General features: G+C 36.4%; 1 pseudogene; it reads right to left on the bottom strand.

Annotated features, from left to right (window-relative positions):
- Positions 1-3,721: 3,721 nt before the first annotated feature.
- On the bottom strand, positions 3,722-4,633 carry LOC120586939 (ATP synthase F(0) complex subunit B1, mitochondrial-like; annotated as a pseudogene).
- Positions 4,634-27,047: the final 22,414 nt, after the last annotated feature.

The following is a 27,047-nucleotide window of genomic DNA, read 5'->3' as shown; positions in this document are numbered from 1 at the left end:
CTCTCTTGCAGCTCATTACCATAATTACACTCAGTTTGCTCCCAGTAGTTAAGTTCAATCACCTGGCTCTTCTATTTCAGGGTCACTATTGTTATCAGGAAGCCATGGTCTGTAATAGCATCTCCTATACTCAGGTCAGGCCTACAGAGAGTTGCCATCTAAGCTCTGCAGTGATGCTGCTGCCCCTATCATCAGCTCATTTGTTACTGCTTTGATAAATAGATCCTTCAGATTCTCCCATGGAACATTGCCATTTGGTAGGTTTTCTGCCCTTATGGAGTATATCTCACCTAAGTCTGCCCATTTCTTGGAGACTTTTGATCCCTTTTTCTTCTGTCTTCTACAGCAGTTCTGGCATTTCTATCTACTTCACTTATTGTGAGCCATTGCTTTTTCCAAGTTTCCAAGTACTATCTTATCAGTGTGTGTTGGCACTATCTCCCAATCAGGGCCCCAGTGCTGGTGTACCAGACTTGCTAAGGTTTGTGGTTGGTAATTCAACTTCCTTGGAAGCTCTGCTACTCTAATTCTTAGTTTATTTCCATCCTCCAGCCACAGGAGAGGAGATTCTTAATAACATTACAAGGAGAGCTTCTGGCTTTCACACTTAGCCTTTAATTGGTGATTAGTCACCCCAAGCTTCAGCCATCCAATTCCACATAGTCCTTATAATTACTACTTCCCTTGTACTATCAAATACCTAAATTTACACCCACTAGTGTAGTAGTATTCCATCACAATTCTATTGATGAAAGTTTTAATAATTTTACTTCTGCTGCTACCTAGGGCTATTCAGAACCCCATCTAACACCAGTGGACATATGCTTTCATTTCTTTGGTTAAATATCTACAAATGGAATTGCTGGGTTGTGTGGTGTTTATTTAACTTTCCAAGAAACTGCAAAACTGTTACCCAAATTAGTTGTACCATTTTACAATATTACCAATAATATAGGAGGATTCTCATTGTTCCACATCCTCATCAACATTTGTTATTGTCATTAAAAAACATTCTAGAGGATGTGTAGTAGTATCATATATGGTTTAATTTGGATTTTTCTGATGATTATTGATGTCGAATATCTTCTCTTATGCTTTCCAGCCATTTGTATTAGTCAGGCTTCTCCAGAGAAACAGTACAAATAGATATTTATACTTTTATCTCCTATTTGTATATCTTATATACCTTTATGTATGTGTGTGTGTACACACACACACACACACACACACACACACACATACAATAGATTTATTATAAGTAATTGACTTATGTGATTATGGAGATTGAAAAGTCCTAAGATTTTCAGGGTGAGTTGGGCAGACTGGAGACCTAGGAGAACTGATGATGTAGTTCCGGTCTGAAGGTCAGCAGGCCTGAGACTCAAGAAGAGCCAATGTTTCAGTTTGAGTCTGAAGGCAGTAAATAGCTGATGTCCTGGTTCTCAGGCACTTGGGCAAGAACAATTATCGGTTACTAAAGAGAGGGTCCTTCAACCACATTAGGGAGGGGCATATGCTTTATGTTCCTTTAGATTTAAATGTTAATCTCATCTAAAAACACCCTCACAGAAATAACCAGAATTTGACCAAATATTGGGGCATGCCATGGCCCAGTCAAGTTGACACATAAAATTAACCATCACACCATTTATATATCGTCTTTTGTGAAATGTCATTACTAAAATTTTCACATGCATATTTCAAGTGAAGTCTATGGCTTATTTAAAAATTATCTAGTGATATTTTTTTGACAGCAAAAGTTTAAAATTTTCATGAAGTTATTTTTTAAAATGTTTTATAGCTTTTGCATCTTGTCTAAGAACTTTGTCTACATCAAGGTTGCAAAAATAATCTATATATTCTTTTAGAAGCTTTGTAGTTTTAGCTTTTAGGTTTAGGTGTATGATCTATTTCAAATTAATTTTGTGTATGGAATAAAGTAGAGGAATTGATATTGTATTTTTAAAAATATATGGTTATTCAATGATGTCAAAGACGTTTTCCATTTAAATTGCATTAATATATTTGTTAAAAATCAACGAATTAATAATATGTGAGCCTATTTCTGGATTCTTTAATGTGTTACATTGATCTTTGTCTTTATGTCAATAGAACACTATCTAGATTACTGTGTCTTTACAATAAATTTTGAAAACCTGTAGATAAGCCTTTCGATTTTGTTCATTTTTAAGATTGTTTTACCTAAGTCTTTGCAGTTCTATAAAATATTAGAATTAGCTCCTTGTTTTCTAAAAAAAAAAAAAACTAACCTGCGTGTATTTTAATTCAGATGGCATTGAACTTATAGATCAATTAAGGAGAGTAGAATTCATCTTTTAATAATCTTGAGTCTTTCAACCCACAAACATGGTATATCTTTACCTTTATTTAGGTCCTATTTAACTTTTCTCAGAACATTTTTATAGTTTTTATCTATAGGTCTTGCACATATGTTGCTAAATTTTAACTCTAAGCATTTCATATTTTTATGCTATTGTAAATGGTATAATTTTTAATATATTTTAAATTGATTTTTCCTAAACTTACTTATTAGCTCTGGTAAATATGTTGTAGATTTCTTTGGATTCTCTATATATTTAATCATCTGTGAATTAAGACAATTATAATCCTTCATTTCCAACATTTTTTATTTATAATAATATTTTATTTCAACTACAGTTGATCTACAATATTATATTAGTTTCAGGTGGACTATATAGTGATTAGACATTTATATAACTTATGAGGTGATCACCCTGATAAATCTAGTACACATCTGACATCATACATATTTTATTACAATATTATTGTCTATATTCTTTAGTTTATACTTTACATCCTCATGACTATTTTGTAACTACCAATTTGTACTTAATTCATGCCCCTTTTTCATTCATTCTCCCAAACCTCCCCCATCTGACAACCATCAAAATGTTTTCTGTATCTATGAGTTTGTTTCTGTTTTGTTTGCTTATTTTATTCTTTAGATTACACATAGAAGTGAAATCATGTGGTATTTGTCTTTCTCTGACTTACTCCACCCAGCACAATACCTGCTAGGTCCACCCATGCTGTTGCAAATGGCAAGATTTCATTCTTTTTTTATGGCTGAGTAGTATCCATTGTATATATGTACCACTTCTTTATCCATTCATCTATTGATGGACACTTAGGTTGCTTCCCTGTCTTGACTGTAGTAAATAATGAGGCAATGAATATGTAGATACACATGTTTTTTCAAAGTAGTGTTTTGGGTGTTATTGGATAAATATCCAGAAGTGGAATTATTGGGTCCTTCTTTAGCTCTTGTTATAGCCTTTAAAGTCTATTTTGTCTGGTATAAGTATTGCTACTCCAGCTTTTTGTTTGTTTGTTTTCATTTTCATTTTCATAAAATATCTTTTCCATCCCTTTACTTTCAGTCTGTGTGTCTTTCAATCTGAAGTGAGTCTCTTATAGGCAGCAGGTAAGGGTCTTGTTTTTTTACCTGTTCAGCTACCTGTCTTTTGATTGGAGCATTTAATCCATTTACATTTAAATAATTCTCTCTTTCTTTGGCCAGTAGATTGTTTTAATTCCCTCACAATAAGAAACTCAAGCATTTCATTTTTAGGTAAAGTATAACTAGAGTAGACCATAAAACAGAAAGATTTTGTCACCTAGACTAGTGTCCATTTAGTCAGTCAACTGTTTCTAGCTGTTTTAATCAGGATAGATGCATTTACAAAACTGGCTGCTCTTGGGCCTTCTTTGCAAGCAGCTTTAGATCTGCAATACATTTGGAAATTGTCTCCTTTTTCTGCTGTGCAGAGATACTCTACACCATGTGCTTCTCCACCCAGTTTATCATGTGCTCTTGTTCCTTTTGACACATATTTTGCACAGAGATCTGATAGTTCAGGTGATTCTTTACCTCCTTATATACTTTATGCAGCCATTCCTGATAAGTAACTTCCAGGGTCAAGCAGTGTTATTCCTCTGGACATCAAAAAGGTATTGGTGCTTTTGAACCAGTGCCTGCTGTGACTTCTCCAGATCAGTTGCATCCTGGGTATATTTGATGGAAGTCTGTTTCATCTCTTCTAGTTGGGGGCAATTTTTTGCTATTGGGTTTATCAGTGAATTCCCCAACAGAGGCACCATATTTTTCAATTACACGGACAAGCAACCCTATTGTTGATATGGCAAAGTTGGTCTCTGGGGTAATCACATATATTTCTTTGGCTAGAAAATATAAGATAAGCCCAGTTCTGATCACACAGGGTCCTGTTACACCAGTTTTAGGATGAAGGAACTGGAATAATTTCTCAAGGATCAGCCCATGATGAACTTTTCCTCCATATTCAAGAAGAGGTTGTATAGGGCAAAATTTGATGCCCAGTGTGAAAGATCCTTGTTGCCTGCAATATGCCTAGATTGATGAGGGCTGTAGTTTTTAGACAGGAGGCCGCTGTGATGTTGCAGAAAGTACAACCTGGGACAACATGGTCAGTGAGGGTCCACTCAATGGTCTTGGCATCCCAATGACCTAGACAGGGGCTAAGGTAATTGTTGACAGATATATAGTTATTGCCATGTTATTATTCATATCTTTAATCTCCTCCTCCTTCTTCCTCTTCTTCTTCCTCCTCCTCCTCCTCCTCTTTCTTTCTTCTTCTTGTCCCTCTAACATTTCTTGTAATACTGGTTTGGCGTTGATGAACTCCTTTAGCTTTTTCTTGTCTGGGAATCTCTTTATCTATCCTTTGATTCTAAATGATAGCTTTGCTGGGTAGAGTAATCTTGTAGATACTTTCTTCTCATCACTTTGACTATTTCATAGAAATCCCTTCTGGTCTGCAAAGTTTCTGTTGAGAAATCAGCTGACAGTCTTATGGGAGCTCCCTTGTAGGTAATTAACTGCTTTTCTCTTGCTGCTTTTAAGATTCTCTCTTTGTCTTTGTTCTTTGGCATTTTAAATATGATGTGTCTTGGTGTAGGGTTTGTTTAGGAGTCTATATACTTCCTGGATTTGTATGTCTATTTCCTTTGCCAGGTTAAAGAAGTTTTCCATTATTATTTTTTCAAATAGGTTTTCAATTCCTTGCTCTCTCTCTTCTCCTTCTGGTACCTCTATGAAGCAAATGTTGGTACGCTTGATGTTGTCCGAGGCCTCTTAAACTATTCTCATTTTTTTTAGATTATTTTTTCTTGTTGCTGTTCTAATTGGGTATTTTCTGCCACTTTATCTTCTAAATTGCTGATTCAATCCTCTGCTTCATCTACTGTTGAGTCCTCCCTAGGTATTCTTTATTTCAGTTATTGTATTCTCTAACTTGACTGTTTCTTCTTTATGTTTTCTATCTCTATTTTTATGTTTTCTATCTCTTTGTTGAAATACTCACTGAGTTCATCTACTCTTTCTCTAAGTTCATTGAGCATCCTTATAAGCAGTACTTTGAACTCTGCATGTGGAATATTACTTGTTTCCATTTTGTTTAGTTGTTTCCTAGAGATTTGCTCTGTTCTTTCATTTGAGACATGCTTCTTTGTCTCCCAAGTTTGGCTACCTCCCTATGTTTGTTTCTATGTATTAGGTAGGGCTTCTACGTCTCCTAGCCTTAGTAGAGTGACCTTATGTGGTAGGTGTCCTGAGGGACCTAGTGGTGCAGTCTCCATGGTCACCTGAGGCAGGTGTTCCAGGTGTGTTCCTTGTGTGGATTCTGTGTCTTCTCCTATTGTAATTGAGCTTTGATTGCTGTTAGCACATAAGTGGGAGGGACTGACCCTCAGGTTGATTGGTTGTAAAGACTGGCCATGACTGCAGTGGAAGAGCTTTTGTTCAGGGGCTAAATCTATAGAGCAGGATTCACTTTAGCAGGGCTCTTGTGCCTATAGAATCTGCTCTTTGGGTATGTCTTTTGTGGAGGTGGTTGGGTGGTGCTCTGGTGTGGTCTGAAGCTGGCCACTGGGTATATTGGTTCGGGGGCCTCTTCATAGGGGCTCTGCTGCACATCAAGTTTAACGCCTTTTGTGCCCTGCCCAGGCCACTTGATATGAGCTCTAAAGTGATCTGCAAATGGTTGCCACTTGTATTGGGCTTGGAGGTGCCTGAGAGAAGCTAAATTGTGAACTGAAGCTGGCTGCTGGTAATACTATGCTTGGGACTACTTAGCAAGAGATACAGGGCATGCCGAGGCCAGATGCTGCTTGTTTGGGGTTTGTGAACCTTTGAGAGATTTTAGGAAAGTCAGTAGCATGAGCTGAGACAGGCCATTTGTATGGAAAAGCCACTGGAGGCTGCTTGGGTGAGGGTAGGGGTTTCAGAGAATCACCAGGGCAGGGCCAACAGTGTTAGCCAGGTTGATGGAGACTCAGATATGGTGCCTGCCTGTGTGTGCAGGCTGGGTGGTAGTAGGGCTCAACAAAGGAACAATGACTTCTGCCAGCACTTCTGCCTGTGAGAAAGCTGCCTCTCCAGCCCTTGCCCTGAAGCCAGATAACTCTGTTCCTCTTCGTATGTTCCTGACACCTTTTAAGCTGCTGCCCCAGCGCTGGAGCTCAGAGCTAGTAAATCTGTCAGCGAGTTCATCCATTCTCAGGCCCTTTAAGAGGAGCACTTGGGGCTTCAGCAGTCCTTCATCTCACTCAGCCATAGTCTCTGCTGGCTTTCACAGCCTGAAGTTATGGAGACTTCTTTTCCTGGCACTTAGACCCTGGGCTGGGGAGCCTGGTGTGGGTCTGGGACTCCTTACTCTTCAGGAGGAACCTCCACAGTCAAGATAATTCTCCCAATTTTAACCACCACATGTGGGTGTGGGACCAGCTCATTGTGTGACTCTGGCCCTCCTACCAGTTTTGGCTTGGCTTCTTCTGTATGTCCTTAGTTATAGAGCTTGTGTTCAGCTAAACTTCAGGCAATTCTAAATGATGATTCTTTGGTAGTTTAGTCATAATTTTGATGGCCATTTTCAATATTTATGTCTTTTATTTATTTTATTGCTTATTTCACTGGCTAAGGTCTTCAAAATGTTGAATAAAAGTAGTGAGAGAAAACATCGTTTTTTTTTTTTTCCTGATCATAGGAGAAAGTTTCAGTATTTCACATTTAGTACGATGTTATCTGTAGGTAGTTTGATGGAAGCCCCTTATCAGATTAAAAAAATTTCTTTCTATTCTTAGTTTGATGAGAGTTTTATTTTTAATCATGAATAGATATTGGATTTTGTCAAATGTTTTTTTTTCATCTTTTGAGATGATCACATAGTTTCTTCCTTTATTCTATTAATGTAGTGAAATAGAATTATTGGTTCTACCAGTACTGAATTAGTCTTGTTTTCCTGGGATAAATCCCATTTTATTATGATTTATTATCTTATATATAATCGGATTTGATTTTTATTGAAATTTAGTAATTCCCTTAATTATGATTGTAGCTGTATTTTATTTTATACATTTAAAAACATTATCCGGTGAATGGGGTCCCTAGGTTTTATCCGACTGCCAAAGAGATTTATGACACCAAAGTTTAAGAACATTTGAGCTTAGAGGTAAAATTTCAGTCTTTATCTTAAGACATAAGGAACTAGATAGGATTATTTAGAGAATATAGATAGAGAGGATTAGAGAATGGATGACAAAGCTCCACGTATCTTCAACATTTAAAATTTGGTGGAAGAAGAGAGTTCTACCTAGTAGAATGAGAAGTGGAGTAGGAGGAAAATTAAGTATTGTAATGTGATATAAAGGAAGCTTAGATAGAGAGCTGCAGTAACCATATCAAATGCTGCTGAGAGGTCACAAAAGATGAACGTAGAGAATTGGGATAGTGGTGGCAAGGTTAGGTCACTGATGAGTAATAGGAACAAAAGCACAATTAGAGGAGGTTGAGAAGTGAATGAGAACCAGGTAGTAGAGACAGGAGCACAAATAGCTCTTCTGAGAAATAGTGACAGCTAGAGAAATGTAGAGTCAAGGGAGTCTAGTTCATTTTTTTAAGATGAGAGACATTAATTAAGGCATGGTTGTATGTCAGTGAGAATGATCCACTGAGAGAAATTTATGTAGAAGAGAAAAGAATGGAAGTGTGAGGAGGTTGGCAGAAGGATCATTAGGTAAGGATCCTTTTTCTATTGGATTAATATTTTTCTGTGTAGTGTGAGGTGAGATCTTAACTGTAGGGAGGAGAAGGAGGAATTAGAGATTTGGGGAGAGAACAGAAGTTTTGAAATAGATGCCTAGGGGAATACACATTTGGATTTCCTAGTGAGATATATAGGATTATTTTCAGAATAAGTAATCTATTTGACTATTGGGTCTTCTGACACTTGCTAAATAACTCTTATTAGCTTTTAAGACTGTCTTCAGGCACTCTTGCCAAGATAAATGTTATAAATTAGTTTTATAGGCAAAACACAGTCTTGGAATCCTTTCTAGTTTTCTCCATATTAGGGACTGTATAACTGTTTTTGGGGAAAACACAGGGGGCAGGACTGCACCACAACCAATGATAAATTGCTCTCTTCTAATCCTAGAATGTCAGATTCTGTAGCAAGAGCTTCAGGATACAGATTATTTAAAAATACTAGAGATGTTCAAATAACACTAGTCTAATTTCACAAGTTTTCTTTAAACCACATTCTAACACATCTCCCTCCCCTTTGCATCACCTATCCATACACTCATTATTTAATCTTTTGGAAAAAGTTTCCATTCATATCTGGTTATTTAACATCAGCTAGTTTCAGTGTGTGGACCATCACTTCCCATGTAACAGACTGAAATGTCATGAACATTGGCTTTTGACATCTCTAAGTTAACAAGGAGACAAGGGGAATGTCTGATTATTGAGCCAATTAAAAAAAAAATCATAATGGTTCATGCCTGTTAGGAATGATGGGAAAGGAAATACTGGAAAAGCATGTGATGACTTAATTATGTTTTGAGAAAAGAAGTTAGTCTGCTTTTGGCAGCAGTTCTTCCAGAGAATGGTAGATTAGGCTTTGGTTGTTCCCACTTAAGGCTTATTTTTGGAAAAAAAAAAATTAACCTAACAGCTGTGGCTTATTGTAGTCAGCTGGGGCATCTACTTTACCAATGTGCCTGTTATCTCAGGACCCCATATATTTCCATCCCTAGTTCATCCTTCTGAAATCTGTTGGTCAGAAGGGGGCTTGGATTTAAAGTTATGAGTGAGTTTTCAAAAATTTTTCCAAGAATATATCACTGACCTGAAATCTTGGCATATCTAAGGCCTAAGCTAAGATTATTGTAAGTTGGTGGTATGAATTTGGGGAGTCATCTCTCAGTTTTCTAAAATGGGCCTATTTGTATGGTTATATGCTGTATTTAAGGAACATGATTTCTGTATCACACAATCAGAATAACTAGGGTTGAAATATCCTTAATTTTCATCAGTTTCTGGGTTTTTGATTTTACTGATCAATAATTTTTTTAAATGTTGGAATGTTGGGAGATGAGAAACAGAAAAAGTTGCCAATTTTTAAATGTTGCTACTTAAGAATATTTAAATCAAACTAAACAAGCCATCCCACCCCCTAAATATATCTAATATATCTTCTATTCACTTTTTCAAAGAGGACAATTTAACACAAAAGGACATAGTAACATAGTCTCAGAACAGTTTCCTAAGAATGAATACTTAAAAAATTCATTCCCTATTTGCCTGTGACATCCTCACATACTTGGCAACCATGGATCTAATCCAATCATGCAGCTAATGTTCCCAATAGTTAAAGAGTTTTAGTATAAAACCTTTCAAAGGCAGAGAACACATTGTTTCTATAAATACTGCTAAAGTATTAGATCTTTCCATGGCCATATCACACTGTTCTTTATGATTACGTTTCAAGCACTACTAAATGCTTGGGATATAAACACACAAGACAGTTTCTGCCTTCAAAGAGTTTACAGTCTAGTCTGAGAAATATATATATAGATAATTAAAATACATGTGGTAAGAGCAATTATAGAATTCAATATACTCGGGATTCACTAGGGATTGGTGTAGGGGGTGTCAGGGTCTGGAAGTAGCTCTTTAAGCCAGGGTAAGTGTGGGCAGAAGCACAAAAACTTTCTAGACATAAAGAACAGCATGTGCAAATAATAATTTATACTATTTATGGAACTTACTATGGGCTAGGCACTTCATTATCTCAACTGATCCTTATAACAACCCAAGAAGTAGATGTTAATGCCTATAATTTGCCAAAGTTCACAGAGCTTAAGTAACTGTCTGCAAAGCCACTCAGCTAGGAAGGGGTAAGAGTTTGGGTTGTTGGTAAGTAAACCAGTTTGACTTCTTCAAAGCCCATTTTTTTAGTAGCTATACAATATGGTTTAAGCATGGTGTGTTAAGGTTTTTTGGAGTTTATCAAACCCCTAAGGTTGCTAAGCTAAATTTCCCTTTCTTATATGGATAGTTGGTCCTCAGTCTGAGAAGTAGGACTCTGAATTATTCACCATCAAACACATTCTGTCAGTAGAGGTTTAGGTAACCAATATTGACATATATGGTTCAGCATTTTAGCTTTTTCAAAGTTTTTCAAATTTTTCTTTTTCAATTTTTTTTATATTGTGTTCTTTTTTCATTTTTTTATATTGTGGTAAAGTAAACACAACATAAACTTTACAATCTTAACATTTTCTAAGTGTATAGTTTAGTGCTATTAACCACATTCATATTGTTGTGCTACCATCACCACCATCCATCTCCAGAACTCTTTTCACCTTCCAAAATCGAGACTCTCTACTCATTAACCAATGACTCCTCAGCCCCTGGTGTTGTTTTGGAGTTATAAATTTTTTCTAAAAAAAACAAACAAAAAAAGTAGTACAAAGGTGACATAATCAAATAATAACCAAAAAATGTCCATTTTTACCCTTGCTCTGGGGACATCTGGCTATATTGTTATATTTGGATTTGAAGACTGGATCCCAATGCTTTCATTTTATATATTTGCTTTCTCTTTCAGAATCAAGTCACCTACAAGCTATTGTTGTTGTTTGTAGTGGTGTGCGTATTTTGGTCAACTATACATTGGTAAATTGGGCTGAAGAAATGTCCCAGGGCCTGTCCCCTCCTTGTACTGAGGTCCTTTACAGTGAGAATCACACAATCCTGAGGTCCTCAGAAAAGCCAACACTCGTAGGCTGGCTTTGGGAGGAATGCCTCAAGGATTGCTGGCCTCCCTGTAGTTATCACAGGCCCTAATGAAGGATGAAGCATCAGCTTGCTGAAAGGCAGCGTGCCCATTTATCCTCTTCATGTTCCTGGAGGCACTGCACAATGCCTGGTCTGTATTAGATATTCAGAAGCATGCTTATTGAATCAAAGCGAATTAAACACAGATGACAGAACATAACTAGGGACCAAAAGCAGCGTAACTTTCTCAGATTTATCTAGTATCTCCTTTTAGTGAAAATACCCCCAAACTCTTAAAATAATAGGATTTGTGTACTGGTTCTTAGAATAGCAAGAGAACAGGTGAAACTGTATTTTACTCTGTAGCCAGTCTTAAATGAAAGATAGTATCAAGGAGAAAGTGAATGATGGTAGAGTTTAAATAGGTAGGCCAAGAAGATGGAAAAAAATAGAATAAATTAAAAGTAAAATGTCAATACACTTTCTTTCTTCTTCAGAAAACTAGAATGCTACTTACCTATACCTATATGTCTTCAAAGTCCCCTTCTCTCCTTCTGTTTAGAGTTAATTGATATGAATACAGTGATTTTGCTTGTAAGATTTCTGAGTTCCCTGGTTTTAATCCATTGAGGAACTTGAACTCATAGAGAGCAGGCAGATGATTTCTTACAGTCTCTTCATCTAGCTCACCCGTTTTATTCTTTTTTCAACATTGAGATTATTTTCCTTGAAAAGGCAGAAGTAAAACAGAAATTGAACTTTATTTTCTCTTTGTTATCTGCTAACATTACACCATCATTCTTAAGTTAATGCCTAAAATTATTATTATTATTAATAACCCATAACTTAATAAATTCCAAAGAGTGATCACATACTTGGCCTAGAATAGTTATTGCAATTTAGCAAAGGAATATCCTGGATAAAACTTGAACCAAAACCAAAGAGGACAGATGGTTTCGTTCATTTATTCGACAACTACTTATTGATCATCTGTTGTATGTCGGGAATTATGCTAGGTACTGTGGACAAAGAATTATATGTTCCTGACCTGGAGGCACTCACAATTTAGGAGGTAGGGAGGGGGTAGGATGGAAAGTTGGAGAGGTAAGATAACCATTCAGCAGTTTAATACTAGAAAAGAAGGTAGTGATTGTCGAGTCAGAATAAACCATAAAAAAGGATTTATTTTCCTCCTTCGATAGGGTTATTGGTCTAGTACACCAGGAGATATTATAGGGAATATATCTTGATTTTTATCAAAACACCATAGTTTCTTATTACCTAACATGGAACTTTAGTAAGATATTCTGGTGAGCAAAACTGAAAAAACATGAACTGAATGATAGCACGGTGAAATAAAATTTACGTTTGGTTGCAAATCAAAAGGGTGATTAATAACTAGATACTAACACCACCCTTGGGATGTCTTTTCATGGCGCCATGGGGCTGTGTTCATGACTCTGTCCTTTTCCATAAACCTAGTAAAGATGGGAAAGTCAAGCTCATCAAATCTGCAGATGACACAGACCTGGGAGGGGGAGGTAGAGCAGGGGCTGACACTTAGATTTTAAGTAACCCTAATAGTTGGAATGATAGGCTTAAAGCAGATGAAATGTAATACAGAAAAAGATGTCAACACATAAAAAATTGATTGCATAGTATAGGAAGAAGACTTGAATAACCAATAATTCGTATGACAAAATTCAGAATACTTAGTTGATCACAAGCTCAAGTTTAGCCAATAGTTTTATGTGGCTGATAAAAAGTTAATGCATTTTTATGCTACACTAGTAAAAGTGTAATATGAAGATGTGCTTGTGCATACTGCTAATTTAGCAAATACAAAGCTATGTTAAAATTATTTGTTTTGTGTTTTTCTGACTAGATTGTGAAATCCTTGAGCATAAAGATTATAACTCATTTATTTACACATTCCCAAGATTTAGCTCAGTTCTTGGAATGTAGTGAATGTTCAGGAAATAATTGTCAAATGACTAATGAATAATGATTATGTGTAGAGGCTTCTCTAAGCACTTTAATGTAATTAACGCATTTTAAGCCTCTCAATACACCTATAGAGGAAAGGATTATTATTATTTCCATGTTGTAGATATGGAAATTGAGGCCTTAATATGTCACTTATGAAGTATGGGGCATATAAAATAAAAATACACAAAACTTTCAAAACCTCAATATAAAAAATTGTTTCAAACTTCTCCCTTCAAAGCTTTTTTAAGACACAAGTAACTTGTCCAAGATCACACACCTACAAGTGACAGAGCTGAGAGTTGCATCTCTGAGGTCTAGGTCTTAAGCTTAGGTTCTTATTCGCTTTGCTTTACTATAATTTTTACATAATATGTTATTGAACTACATATCTCAGACCATAATAAGGTTCAAGGGTTAATGAACATACTTTTCCTTCCTTTCTTCCCTTCCTTCTTTCCTCCTCCTTTCCTTCTCTCTCTTTCTTCCTTCCTTCCCCTTTTATCAAAAAAAAAAAAAAAGAATTTAAATTGGCTTATAAAAATAAATTTAACAAAATTTTGAAAAGGAGAAATTTCATCTAGGAGAAAATAAGAGTAGTTAAATAAGATGGAGCCATAGTAAGTTTAGTGAGGTCCTATCTCCATGGAATGTTTTGTGACTGCCTAACTCCAAACTTACAGCTCCCTTTTCTCATCTTTTATTGCATTTCTTGTCTACATAATACATTTGGTACTTTATCATATACTTCTAATAATTTTATAACTTTTATTCCCTCAATAAGATTGTATACTTCCTGAGGTAGAGACCTTGTCATATTATATTTCATATTCTTTTGACCCCTAATATAATGCTAGATTCATATTGGATTCTGTATGTAAATGCCTATTCAATTGAAGTGACTTTCAATTATTAGAAGTTGATCAATATCTACTCTAATACTTTGACATACTACTTATAAGTCCATTGCCCCCTATAGGTTGTGAACTATTTGTAGACATAATTTATTTATGCTTATATTCCACTCTGGTCAATTCCTAGTAAATAACAGTTTTCAGTAAATAAATATGGGAAGGAAGGAAAGAGGAAAAGGAGAGAGGAAGGATTTTTTTTTCTTTTTCTTTTGGCCATTTGATTGCTGATCCTCACCAGAAAGATGTTAAAGAAAAAATTTAGGTACAAAACTCTGCATCTGAAAGAGTTTTAATGATGAGAAATAGTTGAAATTATTTGCTATAATGAGATTTAGGAATTCATGTCTTTTGATTTTCTATGCCCCCTTTCTATGAATAGCCGAGTAATTATGAGTCTAGAACCTTACTATCTGGGTTCAGATGCTGACACCACTACTGCATGGCTATATGACCTTGGGCAAGGAATTTATTTCTCTGTGCCTTAGACTTGTCAACTATCAAATAGAGTTAATAAAATACTTACCTTGTAGGGTCAAAGTATAAATTAACTAAGCATGTGTGACTTAGAAATAATTTAGAATGGTGCTTGGCACACAGAAAGCACTATGAAGTATTTGCTATTATTATGACTCCTATTTCTGAAAGAATGAATTTCTTGTTTTGTATTGCAAAGTTTGGAATGCCAGCTACTACTAAAGCATCAACTGCTCTTTGAGAAGAACTGGAAACATATCACTGGACTCACTTTAGCCAGGGTGCTCTGCATTTCCTAGAGTGATGCTGGCCACAAAAACAATGCTCATAGAAGATAATGAAGTACCACATGATTGCAAAGTCAAGAATATCTAACCCCCAGAAACAACACGAGGAACTTGGTTTAGATTTGTCCTACACTTGAGAGAATAATTGGTATGAGGCAGGCAAAGTTCCAACTAATGAGTGGTCTAGCCTATGGAGAAGAGATCTTGGGAATGGGAGGATGGCCCCATAAAACACCCTGACGGCTGGACACAGGAGCTGTTTCTAGGACTTGAATCCAAGTTTACAAATTCCTTAAATTAAAGTGAAGGAACAGAGCCAACTGAAGCCATGCTACATTTTTATTCTTATAACAACAGCCTAACTTGATGTAGTCTTTTGAAGTTTACAAATACTCTTTTCAATATGTCATCTCATTAATACACCTATCAAAGATAAAGGGCAGATATCTTCATTAAAACTTGATGATATAAAAATAAATATTACAAAGTAAACACAAAATTCACTTATCACCTTTGAAGTCATTTCCAATCTTCCTCCTCTCATCCAATATAGTATAGTTTTTCTTAGAGATAACATCCTGGATCTAGAAGTAGAGAAACAAATTAGGAAAAATGGAATTATTGAAAAGGTCATCTCAGCTAAGTAAGAAGAGCAGTAGTGGCACTGGAGACATGGCTCAAATGTTTAGATTTGACTATACACCCTCAGCCAGTGCAGAAAGTCTTGGCAGACATGACTTCTTCAATCCTATGGTAAGTTGCTTCTACCCTACCCCAAATTCTGATTGGAATCCACTCCAGATTCCTCCTTGCCCAAACTGCCCAGCACTGCCTACAGAGATTCTCAATAGAAAGTGCTAGTTGAGGGGCAAATAGGGCAGCAGTTAAATATACATTTATAGAGCCCCCTACAATACAAATTACATAAATGTGGGAATCTATATAAATGAACTAGGTTCAGGATTGGGGATACAAATAAATTAATAGATGGTATTATTCTTGCCTTTAAAGAGCTCACAATTTAATGAGATAGACTTATTGATAACTATTAGTGAGAGCCAGACTGTAGGATATCTTAAAAGAGACATAAAATGGGCTATGAGGGCACAGAAGGAAGCAATTATTTCTGATGGGGCAAGACAAGTGCCCTGACATACAACATCTCATTTAATCCTATGAAGTCATCAAGGTGGAAACTAATTATCCCCATTTGAGATAGGAGTAACTGAACCAGAGACAGGTTGCCTAAAATTATGCAGGACATAAGTGAACAAACTTACTCAAGCCTTTCGAAGCTAAAGCTTATCTTGCTGATGATCCTAATCTGACTGGAGATCTGTAAATTCCCATTGTAGGGCTCCTGAAACCCCACACATTCCATTGGAGGGCAATGCTTTGTCCTTAGATGGGTCTGGGCTTACCCTGATGTTACTTAAGATGGGAACTGCAACATCTCCGTGGACTTCTCCAGCTGGATTACAATAAAGGCCGTAGTAGGAAAACATAAATCCATAATTGGAATACACTCAATAAGAAAGAGGCACAAAATTCCAGAAATCAGTCCAGGAATGGGCTCTGTCCCTGCTATCACATAATTCTTCATCCGCAACCCCTGGTGAAACCCCTAGCACTGCTGCAGGCCCATGAAATGGTTTTCTCAGGAAGGATAAATGAGTGCTGCTGAAACTGTGTGCCTGTTCCAGAATCATGATTTTGCAGATTCTTTATTTGCAGCACTCACCTTAGGAAGCTAATACTTCTAAGTGATGCCTAGGCAAACTGCCAATTGTTTTTGCTTATCATTAATATGTGCTTCTGACTTGGTTACCATGGTTACAGGAAACTCCAGAGTTGGCTTTCACTCAAATCAGGGGTCTCAACTTTTATTCATGGTGAATGCTATACTCTGACCTATCATTCTAATACGGTCCTGTCCACATAAGGGCCCATACCCCTATATGTTCTAGTCTTCAAGGTCAGGCGACTGGGTAAGGAAGCCCTATTTTAAAAATGTGCTTTATGGTATACTTCTATAATTAAGTGAAATGCTACCTCCTGAAAGGAAAACAGGATATTTACTATAAATAGGAGTTTGGGACCCGCTTCAGAGAAGGGCCTTTTACCTAGAATGGTGAGCACATTACTCCAAGGGGAAAATTAATTTTCTTTGCATTTCTCTTCTCAAGTAATCAGAATTCAACAGAATTACCCTCCTTCATAACTACGGAGTTGGGGCTCCCAAATATCATGATCGATCTCAACTTTGTTTATCATTACCCTAGCTGGGCAGGATCACTGCCAGCTCACTAAATTACTTCCCATGTTAGCGGGATGACCTTTAGAACTACCAGCCTTCAGAAAAGTGCCTGGGGAAGCCTTAGCTCATTCTTGCAGTTAGATGCCTAGCTGTCTCTGCCTGTGATAAATTAGGCATTCAGAAGGCACCAGCTCAGATGCTGTGAGCATTAAAATAAGCACGTGCTTTATGTATCTACAATCAGTTCCTCCCTTTTCTCCTTCTGCTCAAGCTACATAGACAAGGTTGTTGATAGAGCCACTAATGTATTCCCTGCTCCCTTTCAAAACTGCCTTTGATGTTCATTTGCTACCAATTTCATCTGCATACAAGTGTTATGCAGGGCAGGTGAGGAATCCACTTAGAATGATTGGTCCTAGGCCCATCACCAACTTTTTGGTCACAAATATGCTCTTTCTCATCATACATATTATTTTGATTCATCACTGTTTACAGTGGCTTCATTTTGTTCTTTCTGGAAAGAGTTATGGAGAATTCTTTTACTCTTGGTATTTAAAATAGGAACCCTTTATTCGCCTTCCCTAAAACCCAGGCAGGCAGCAGGCAACTCTGGCAGGCCCCCAGAGCAAATAATGACTTGGTATTTCAATATTCATTCTGAACATTGTCTATTCCCTTGGGCAGTCAGGCACATGGCCCTCTGGAAATCAGCAATAAAATCCAGTTTGAGCTGGTCAGAGTTAAGACATTTCAGGGAATGTAGGTTTGTTTTTCCTACAAGCGTAAATCTGACCACACCACTGTCCATAGCTTCTCCTCAAGGACAACAAGTAAAGTTTCCACATTCAGGAACAAATACGAATTAAGAAAAAGGGCTCAGATTAACTATTTGCTTGCTTGACAACCAAAACATTCCCTAGATTCAGAGTCACGGTAAGGACACCTAATGAGGAAGGAAAGAATAGGTGACAATTCTTATTTGCTTGAAGCCTGATTCCAGTTAGGGAAAGTTTAATTTAGTACTTGTGTGGGTGGGCATGTGCAAATTTGAAGAATAACTCACATTAACTGTTTATTTACTTCTCATTTTGGAATTTGGCATGCAGCCTTGTAGCAAGTCACTGGCTAACACTTAACAAAAATTGGAAGTAAGGAAAGTTTCTTTCCACATCTGTGGAATCTACTTCCCCAGATGCCCTGAGCTATTCTCTCTCTTTCTCTCTTTCTCTCAAAATTTGCTCTGGAAAGAATCTGAATAACTTATTTGTTCTCAGTTATGAGACATCATCCCAGTGGGACAGTAATTTCTTTTTTATTCAGCAGTATTAGAAAATGAGGCATTCTACATAAATAAAATTTCCAGATAAATGAAAATTATACTTTAAGTACCAATTTAAAAAAACAATTGGTATGGATAGGAGCATTTAAAATGTATTATGTATATGATTATCTTTATACACTAAGGGTATTAAAATAAAAATTGACCAATTGTGTATCATTTTACACATTGTACAAAGTGCTTTCACATACATTTTCTCAAATTTGAAAATTTTTAAAGGAAGATATTGGGTTCATGTTGAGATATAGGAATTATTGTTTCAAGTATGAGTTGCTACACTAAAGTTCATTCTGTATTATAATACAGTGACACCTTTTGTGACCATTTGTGGGTGTACATCATTTGACCTGCCTAAACTCCTCTTTTGTTTGAAATGTTTTTTGGTTTTCGTGGCTGCCACCTCAAGTGTCAGCTCCTACTCCTCATTCCTGGAGAACTTGTATCCGGCAGTTTGGACCATCCAACTTGGTTTATTCCTCCTTCAGCTAACTTGCTTCAAACCTCTGTAGGCTGGAAAACCAGAAAAATTAGCTTATTCGAATAGTGTCTAAAAATAAGACCAAAAAAGTTATCCATTTATTTTAGTTTGGCTTTCAGAATGACTTTATTTTCAAGTTATAAAACTGAAATTCTCTGACCACATTTTCTCAGACTGTGAATCTATTCTGGTTGTTATATACAGTACTTCTCTACCCAGACTGGACCTCATTGTGGACCAAGCCTATGATGCTTTAATTAGGATCCCCAAATCTCTTCACTTCTGAGAAAGCCTAACTGTCAGGTTCCTCTGATTCTGCCCCATGCCGCTGAATGTTTCTAGGGGAAATTTAGGAAACCATGTTGAATAGTAGGTTATAATGTTAAAACTTTATAAAAGTAATACATTTTTTATAGAAATATAGAAGATTAATTTTGAAATGGTCCCTTCCCTAATAAAGGAAATAAACCACTAAACACTAATAATTCCTGTATTCCCACTCAATCTCTGTTTGGCAGTTTGGTACATTTCCTTTCAGTTCTTTTTTTGTGTGCATATGTGCACATGCATGTGTGTTTGTGTGCATTTAAATAATACTTTTAATTTTGTATTCTTTTTTTCACTTGTTTATTTAATTGGTATGTTCCCTTGTCATTGTATATTTTTTATTCCTATCATATTTAATATCTTTTCAGGTAGTTATATCATAAATATTTTCAGAGTTAGTCATGTCTCTGTTATTGGATACTTAGCTTCTTTTCTTTATTGTGGTTTGTGATATTGTAAATAACACTGTAAAAACAACCCTTTTGTACGTATACATTTTCTTTAATTAGGAGTATTTTCTAATTAACTCCTAGAGTTAGAATTACTGATCAGATGACAAGAACATCTTAAACACTTGAAGTCTCTAGAATCTTAAATCTTTCTTTCTTCATTTAAATTGATATATTTTCCTATTAAATATGCTCACTAATAGAACATTTATCTTGCGTTTACTTTGTGTCAGGCATTGGAGAAAACAAGAGAAATAATACATGGTCCCCAACTTCAAGGGATCCTCAGTTTAGAGTTATCCAATGATCGGTGCCACAATGAAGTATTTACTTGGTGTGCCGGTGACACAGGAGAGGATGGCTAACTCTTGACAGAGGAGACCAGATGTTTGCATTAAATTTTGAAGAATGCACAGGAACTCACCAGACACAGATCCTGGAGAAGCATGTTGTGCTGAGAAAATTGCAAGTGCTTCATTTTCATTTGAATACAGTGGGGAACCAATAAAATAAGAGCACCTGCTAAAACACTTGGCAAGCTAGGTAGCAAGTACTTGCTAAATTTTTATAGACATCATTTTCATTAATCTTCACAACAATCTGCGAAGTAGGTATTATTAGTTCCATTTTACAGATGGAGATTACTTTGTAATTGAATACTGATAAGCAGTAGATTATAGGCGATGCCCTTAATCCTTGTTTTACTACCAGCTGGATGCAAAAGGGACCTGAGGTAAGGAGGGACCAGATTATAGATGTCTTTATAATTTGTGCTAAAGAGTATGGCTTTTTTTTTTTCTTCAGTGAAGCAGTACTGGTTATTCTCTCTTCTGTGCTCTTGTCAGACTGTATATACTTCTATTACAACACTCCTTATACTTATTTCTAGTGACTGTTTGCAAGTTTGTCTCCTCTATTAACCTGAGTTAAGTCGAGTGTAAAGACTGTCTCTCATTTACATTTATCTTTCTAAGCTCAACACCTCACAAAGCCAGGGATGAAATCAATGCGAATGAATGAATGAATGAATTATTGAATGAATTTTTGAACTTTTAAGACAGATCATTGATGTGCTACAGCAGGCTTCTTCTGGCTTGCGATTGCTGGTATTATATTCTCAGGAATTATCTGAGCTTGTTGAAAGACAAAATAGAAACAAGCTTATAGATACAGAGAGCATTTTGGTGATTGCCAGATTGCATGAGGGGATAGTGGAGAATGGGGGAAGTAGGGAGGACATTAAAAGGTATAAATTGGTAGTTACAATTATTCATGGGGATGTAGGCTATAGCATGGAGAATATAGTCAGTAGTATTATAATAACTATTTATGCTGTCAAATGGGTACTGGATTTATTGGGGTGATCACTTCACAAAAAAAAATTAAATTATGTGAACTTACAATTTAGTGTGTTATATTAAAAGCAAAGGTAATACATTGTCAAAAGTCATAACTTTTTAATTATTTTACTGTATTTTACCATTACCTGTGCTCTTGAAGTGATTTCATCTAATGCCTCTGAATGGTGGAAATATTCTATAATGGTGAGCATCTTTTCTAACTGTGTTCACGTTGGTAACTTAAATTTTTTCACTGTGCCAACCTTCTCTTCTTTTGGAACTCCTCATTGGCTTTTGTGATGTTCATTATGCTTATCTCCCTGTTTTTCTGACTACTTCTTTTTATTTTGTTTCTTTCTCTTTATTTTCCTGTCTTTTAAAAGTGCTTTCTTTGATCCTCCTCTTCAATCTTCTTACTTTGGGTGATTTCACCTACTTCTAAAGTGTGTATTATTTCTGTAGAAATGACTTTCCATTTACTACCTCCAACCTCACTTCTCTTTTTGGCTCCAAAATGCATATCTCATTTCCAAATACCTGCTGGGTATCCTGAGCTAGATATTCTAGAATGAATCTCGAACTGTATCCATTGCATTGTCTGAGACCAGCCCTCACCCCTTGCTGCCATTCTGGCTTCCATGTTTATGTTGATGGAAGCATAGTTACTTAGTTACCTGAGCTTCATTTTACTTAGTTACCTGGGCTTAAATTCTTAATGTTATCCTTGTATCCTTTCTCTCATTTCCACTGGCATTTTTCTTGAAACCATCTGATAATCTTCCTTATGTTCCCTTTCCCACTGAATGTTGTATAGTTGAGATAGTTTTACCATGTTTTGCCTTATATTGTAGTTATTTACGCACTTGTCTTATACTTCTTAGATAGCAAGTCTTTTAAAAGGCAGGAACAAATTTTTAGACTTCTTGGTATTTCTTAGAGCATTTAGTAATATTATACATACTAAATTCTTTATCTTTATTCTTTGACCTTCATTGAGTGAAGGCCTGAAGGAGCTCTCTTATGTTTAAATTGTATTGACCTTATGAATACATTTTGGTATTCTGAAGGCTTCCTTGGACTAATTTCAAGTTCTCGGCTAGGGCTTGCATAATGTAGATTGACAGATAAATAACTTCAAAGTAAGAATTTGAATGTAGTAGGATGAATAATGGCCTCCCAAAGATGTTCACATCCTGATCCCCAGAACCTGTGAATATGTTATCTTACATGGCAAAAGAGATTTTTCAGGTGTGATATTAAGGATCTAATAATGGGTAGATTATCCTGGATTATCAGAGTGGGTCCAATATAATCACAAAGGTCCTTATAAGAGGGAGGCAGGAGGGTTAGTGTCAGAGAAGATCTGAAGACAAAAGCAGAAGTTGGAGTAATGTGGGCCCAGGAACCAAGAAATGCAGGGGTCTTCTAGAATCGTCAAAAGACAAGGAAATAAATTCTCCCCTAGAGACTTCAGGAGAAATGCAACACAACTAACACCTTAATTTTAACAAACTGAGACTAATTTTGGACTTCTGACCTTTAGAACTATAAGATAATAAGGTTGTGTGATTTTAAACTTCTAAGTTTGTGGTAATTTGTTACAGTAGTTATAGAAAACTAATACAAGGGATCTTGCTGGAATGTACATTTTAATATTAGATAAAGCCAAGGAATCAGTTTTTAGTTGTGGAATTTCAAGTATCTGTAACCTGGTTGGAGGAGATAGGTTTTGGCCAATGTATCCTTAGATTTTAAGTCTGGCTAGCTCCATGACTATGAAGTACTGCTAAGGTCTCAGAGACAGAAAGTGTTCAAGTGTGTACATGCTCTTCTAATCGGGAAACAATTCATGTAAACCCAGGAGTTAAATTAACCTTCGGAGAATGAGAAATCAGAGAGCTAGAAACTTCCCAGAGAGTATTCTTTCTATTAGAGATAAAGAGGGTAGAGACTAAAGTGTGAAGTTCGGCCTATGACACAACTACATCATGTTAAGCTAGGCCCAGAATCCATGCTGAGCTGGGACTGAATATTTGTCCTAATTCAGTGTTCTTTTCTCTTTATTTCACTTTTTAGCCACCCATATATTCTAAGTACTGTTGAAAGCTTTCACTTTTCATTCTTTAACAAGATTTTGGCAGATGTGATTGTGTATATTTGTTATCTATTGCTGAGTAGCAAATTACCACAAAACCTAATGTCTTAAAACACATTTATTGTTTCTGTAGGTCAGAAACTCAGAGATGGCTTCACTGATTGTTTCTGGCTCATGGTCTCTCAGTAGTTAAGGTGTTGACTGAGTTTACAATCACTTGAAGGCTGAATGGGCCTGGAGGATGCACTTTCAAGATTGAAATTGGTGCTGGCTGTTGACATGAGGCCTCTGTTCCTCTCCACATGGGCATCTGGGCATCTCCATAGGTATGCTTGAGTGTCCTCATAACATGGTGGCGGGTTTCTCCCACATCATGGAATCTAAGAGAGAGAGAGAGAGACAGAGACAGACACACACACACACACACACAGAGAGAGAGAGAGAGAGAGAGAAAGAGAAGCCTTTCTTTTTATGACCTACTTCTGAATTCACACATCACTTTCATTATATTTGATTCCTTAGAAGTCATTGACTAAGTTGGCTTATATTCAAGGGGAAGAAGATTAGATTCTATCTTTTGGAAGAGTGTTAAAGAATTCTGAGGTACATTTTAAAACTACTGCATCATGCCTTAGAAACATAATAGCTGGAGCAATTACCAACTAACATATAAGGCATTTTGCATTTCACAATGTATTTCCATATTTACTACATGAATGAGCCTCACAAATGGTTTGCAAAGTAGGTATTATTATTATTATTATTATTATTATTCCCATTTTATAGAGAAGGAAAGTAAGGTCTAGAGAACTTAAGACACTTGCCAAATCTAATATTTGTGACTCAAAAACTAGTGCTCTGTTTTGTCCTCCACTTTCACTCTTTATTTCCCCAATACCAGTGTCCTTATGGAGTAAACACAAGAAGAATATAGACTATGTCCCTTTTTTTCCTACATACTTTAGTGGCTCGTTAAGAAGAAATATACATTAAAATGAGATGTACTTTGTGAACAGATCAGCATACATTTTGACCTGAAATCCATTTCCCACTCTCATCTCTTCTTGATCTCCTGCCCTGCATGAATAGATACTCCAATAAGGTGGCCATACATAGTCTTGCTATGGCTGTTAGCTATTGGGGTGCTCAGGGCTGCTAGAAGACAAAGAGTGTGGTTTGTAACAGGACACAAAGGTGTCCTTCTCCAAAAACACAGATATGCCTGGTGAAAAATAGATGTGTTGCCATTTTAATTCACATGGTCACCTGCTTTTCCTTAAAATCCAGTAACTCTACCAAGGATAAAGAAAGGAAAAACAATGTTTATTGATCATCTGATATGTCCTAGATATGATGTTAGTAGCTTTACATACTGGTGAGGCCTTTGAAGATAAGACTTATTTATCTTTGTCTCTTCCTTCTCTTCTCCCAAACAGTGGAGTTCCACAGGGCTTGATTTTTGCACCTCTTTTCTCCAGATGTGCTAACTCTTAGATGACCTCATCCAGTCATAGCTTTAAATGTCATCCATATCCTGATGGCTCCCAATTTGTATCATCAACCCTAATCTCTCCCCAGAGCTACATACTCACTTATCCAGATGCTTACTAGACATCTCTGCCTGGTGTCTTAAACTCAATCTGTACAAAAATGAACTTTTGACTTATTTTCTCTTTTGAACAAATTTCTCAATCACAGTGAATGATGCTAATGTTCAGCTAATTGCTCAGATCAAAAACAATTGGAGTCCTTTCTGACTTCTCTTCAAATACCCACATCCAACACATTAGAAAATTCTATTGATTTTATCTTCAAGATCTATCTCAAGTCCAACCACTTCTCAGCACCTCCATCACTACCTCCCAAACTTAGTCACCATCCTCTCTCCTAATCTGTCCTAATTCTTCCTGCTTTCATTCTCATCTGCCTTCCTTCAGTCTATTCTCCAGTCAGAGTGATCCTTTGAAAATACAAGTCTATGTCTTGTCATTTCCCTGGTCCAAATTCTCTAGTGGCTTCCCTCAACACTCGAAACAAAATTTAAACTTCTTCCCAATGTCTCAAAGGCCTGACACAATCCAGCCCCTGCCCACTGCTTTGACCCCATTTCCAGCCATACTCGCACTTGCTCGCTATGCTTCAATTATAAGTTCAGATTTCCTTGAATGTGCCAAGCATGCTCTCACCACAAGCCCTCACAACTCCTCTCTCCTCTGCTGGAATGCTCTTCCACCAGATAGCTACTTGACTTGCTCCTTTATTTCATTCCAGCTTCTGCTTAAATGTTACCTCCTCAGATAGACATTCCCTGGCCACTCTATTTAGAGTAGTCCTCTCTTCTCCCCTCAGTCTCTGCCTCTTAATATACTCTACTTTTCTTTTTTTTTTACATATATATTTTTAATTTTTTAATTACAGTTGGCATACAATATTATTTTAGTTTCAGGTGTATAACATAGTGATTAGACCTGTATCTATCATACGAAGTGATCACCCTGATAAATCTGGTACCCATCTGATACCATACGCAGTTATTAAAATATTATTGACTATATTTCCTATGCTATACTTTCATACCCGTGACTATTCCGTAACTACCAATTTGTACTTCTCAATCCCTTCCCCCTTTTCACCTCCCTCCCCAAATGTCCCTCCCTGGCAACCATCAAAATGTTCTCTTATCTGTGAGTGTGTTCCTCTTTTATTTGTTTATTTCGTTCTTTAGATTCTACATGTAAGTGAAACACATGGCATTTATCTTTCTCTGTCTGACATACTCCACTCAGCACAATATCCTCTAGGTCCATCCATGTTGTTGTAGATGGCAAGATTTTATCCTTTTATTCCATTTTCTTCCATTTTAGGTATATACTACCTCTTCCTTATCAATTCATCTGTTGATGGACATCCAGGTTGCCTCCATATCTTTGCTATTGTAAATAATGCTGCAATGAACATATGGATTCACATACATGTCCCTTAGTACTGTTTTGTGTCTGTTCAGATAAATACCCAGAAGTTGGACTATTGGGTCCTTCTCTTGTTATAGCTTTTGTTTTAAAGTTTGTTTTGTCTGGTATAAGTATTGCTTCCCCAGCTTTTCCCCTCTCCCTGCCACCATTTTCATAAAATATCTTTTTTTTTAATCTTTTTACTTTTAATCTGTATGTGTCTTTCAATCTGAAGTGAGTCTCTCGTAGGCAGCATATGTAGAGGTCCTGTTTTCTTATTCATTTGGCCATTCTATGTCTTTTGATTTTACATTTAAAGTAATTGTGGATAGAGATGTAGTTATTGCCATTGTATTATTCATAGTTTTGATATTTTCTCTTCTTCTCTTAAAGAAGTCCCTTTAGCATTTGGTTTGGTATTGATGAACACTTTTAGCTTTTTCCTGTGTGGGAAGCTCTTTATTTGTCCTTTGATTCTAAATAATAGCCTTGCTCAATAGAGTAATCTTGGTTTGATTTTAATCACTTTGACTATTTCATGCCAATACCTTATGAGAGCTCCCTTGTAGGTAACTAACTACTTCTCTCTTGCTTCTTTTAAGATTCTCTTTTTGTCTTTATCCTTTGGCATTTTAATTATGACGTGTCTTGGTATAGGCTTCTTTGGTTTTGTCATATTTGGGACTCTCTGTGCTTCCTGGGCTTGTATGTCTATTTCCTTCCTCTGATGAGGAAGTTTTCTGTCATTATTTCTTCAAATAGGTTTTCAATTCCTTGCTCCCTTTCTTTTCCTTCTGGTAACCCTATAATGTGAATGTTGGTATGCTCGATGTCGTTCAGAGGCCCCTTAAATTTTCATCTTTTTGGATTTTTGTTGTTGTTGCTGTTCTGATTGGGTGCTTTCTGCTACCCTATCTTCTGTATCGCTGATGTGATCCTCTGCTTCATCTAATCTGTCGTTGATTCCCTCTAACATATTCTTCATTTTAGTTATTGTATTCTTCATT

The sequence above is a fragment of the Pteropus medius genome, unplaced genomic scaffold, assembly GCF_902729225.1.
Source record: "Pteropus medius unplaced genomic scaffold, Ma_sr-lr_union100, whole genome shotgun sequence".
NCBI classification, from domain to species: domain Eukaryota; kingdom Metazoa; phylum Chordata; class Mammalia; order Chiroptera; family Pteropodidae; genus Pteropus; species Pteropus medius.
The sequence above is the reverse complement of the archived record's forward strand: the minus strand, read 5'-3'. Positions and strand labels throughout refer to the sequence as shown.